Genomic DNA, 2769 nt, shown 5'->3' with positions numbered 1-2769 from the left:
GAAATCCTACTCTCTACACCACAACCTACTACTACCTAATACTACCCAAGACAAAGGATCTAGGCCAGACACACGCTCCCTAGACTCCTCCTAAGACCTAGAGAGTCCACCACTCTCTGATCCTATCTAAATGTAAAATAGTACTCTGGCAAGCTAGAGGGACCTCTATCCTCAAGGACTAGTCTCGGTCACCGACTTAGGGCCCTCGTCTCCGGAAGCGGCGCCAATGTTGGACGGATATGCTGTGACGGACGTCAGCATAGCGAGAACTCACCTAACATATAATGTCAATTGAGGACGAAGCTCGACCCGCAAGCGTATGGAAGCAAACAAAGGGTGTCATCCTCTACTCGACCGACTAATGACTACTTCCTACAGAGATAACAAATCTACATGCCATTGGTTCTGTGAATGTGAGAGTCTCCTATGATGTTACCGCAAGCCAAAAGCCCATTAGACATTCTCAAAACGTTACGAAACTTGAGGGATATCCTATCAACACCAATAGGCCACTCTCCCTAAGGTTCGTGCAGAAAACGCGTTAGGATGTCTGGCCGGTTTTTGCAGGTCGACGTTTTCAAAAACTAAAGTGCCTTATGTGTAGCTCTACTTGCTCTGATCGCATGGATATGCTAAAATGCAAAAACAGACAACAGTTACTCACTGAAACTCCAAAAGTAGCTCGCGGGTGAATCTGCCAAAACACAGACGAATGCGCGTGATGTAAGCATCAACGCGTAGCTCTCCTCGTGGGCAACACACTGCTGCTCTCCGTTTGCGATTCCGACCACCGTAGCTCCTGTAGCACACACACACACACACTCTCACTCTCTCGCAGTCTCCCAATGACACAGAAGATTAGATTATTAGAAGTCCCTTACAAAGCTTTAGGTTTTGGCTTATATACTAAGCCTTAGAAAACCTAATGTCCGACCAAAATGACCTTATTTGTCCTTAGGCTTCTATAGAGCTTAATTAGAACATTGTGAGCTGGCTTTGCTCATCCAACAAGCATCTCTGGCCAGAATACAATTGCCGACTTAAAATATGAAGTTCCCGTAAACATTACAAAAGTGGTCGTAATGGCTCAAAATAATAATAACGGGATATTTGATGATGTCCATGAGCTTGTATCTTTACCTTACAGCATCCATGTTCGTCTTCATCACTTCATCAGCATCTTTATTTGGAATCTTTAGAGAATCTTTGAGGAATCTTCATGGAATCTTTGTGGAAGCGTTGTTGAAAGGTTGACCTTTCAACAGAGAATAAACGGGAACAAGGGTTAAGATATTGACATGTGCTTATAGATCTATCTCAACACAGGGCCAATGGTAAAGGGGCCCAAATGAGAGATGGTCTATCAAAGAGAAAGGCTAACCAATGGAGCATAAGACCTTAGGGTTAGCTTCATTGAAGACCTCCAATAATGAGTGTAGAAGTCCTTTGACCTTAGGTAAGCTAGGGCTGTGCTTGAGGTGGGAATCTGGCCCAAGCTTAAGGTGCTTGAAGTGCTTGTCATGCTTGATGACTAAGGTGCTTGAGGCGCTTGATGATTGAGGTGCTTGAGATGCTTGAGGTGCTTGACATGCTTGAGATGCTAGGGCTGTACTTGAGGTGACAACCGAGCCCAAGCTTGAAGTGCTTAAGGGACAAGCTTGTGGTGGGAAGTGGGCCTAAGCTTGAGGGGCTTGAGGTGTTAAAAGTCAAAGATCTAATCCCTACAAGGAGGGGGCGAGCCCTACATGAGGGGGGATGAGAGAGAACACCCACACACACAAGGCCTACTTGGTACAAAGAAAGCAAAGGGGACACTTGTCAAGTTCCTCCTCATGTTGCCCTCATGGTGTGCCATAAGCCTATTGGTTGGCCACCCAAGGGGTCCAAAGATAATTTATGAGATTTAATTAATTGTCTTTGCATTTATCAAGTCCTCTCTCTCAAAGGGGAAAGGGGGACACTTGTCCCAAGGCTACCCTTGTTGCTTGTAATGCCTCCTGCTTGTGATTGGCTAGGCCTGGAGGGGTCCAATGAGCTTCAAGCATGAGCTTAGGGGGTATACTCTCCCACACACACTTCACACACTCTCATTATGCAATGTGCAAAGTGCAAGAGCTCCCTCTCCTTCTCCAAGCAAGTAGAGGTTGACAGCCTACATCAACACTCTTGGCTATGGAGTGCAACTCCAACCAAGAGCCATGCTTCAATGCTTAAGCTTGAAATCTTCTCCATCTCGATTACTATTCTATTATGTATTCTAGCAAGAAGAGTTATGACAAGTGAGGAACTAATTCTTTCTCCTATGAAATGTTTCTTCTTCCTCTTCCCTACCCTCATTCCTTGCTAGCTCTCTCCAGCTTTGAAGGTGTTTGAGGTCTTGGGACTGAGGCTTGGGATAGTTAAAGCTTTCTTCAAAGTTTATGTTATGCTTGTGATGCATAGAGCTTTCCATCTTCACTGCATCACCTAGGTCACAAGGAACACAAGGATTGTATTGTAACAAGTCTCTCTCTCTTAATGGGAGAAATCATAATACAAATGCCTATTGGAGGGGGGACCAGCTCCACATAAATCCGGTCCTCAATTGTTGTCATGTTCTCTAAATTCTCTCTCTTGCAAAAGTATTGTCTATGCCAAGTTAACTAATTGCTATGTCTATGTTGTTATCTTCAATTATGTTCACCCGCTGTGCTCACAAAGTAATCTCTCAAAAGTATTCTCATTAATTTCTGCTACTATCAAGATAAATAGGCCAATTCCATTACAAGA

Source organism: Adiantum capillus-veneris, chromosome 4 (genome assembly GCF_014529385.1).
Source record: "Adiantum capillus-veneris isolate H3 chromosome 4, ASM1452938v2, whole genome shotgun sequence".
NCBI lineage: Eukaryota > Viridiplantae > Streptophyta > Polypodiopsida > Polypodiales > Pteridaceae > Adiantum > Adiantum capillus-veneris.
The sequence above is the reverse complement of the archived record's forward strand: the minus strand, read 5'-3'. Positions refer to the sequence as shown.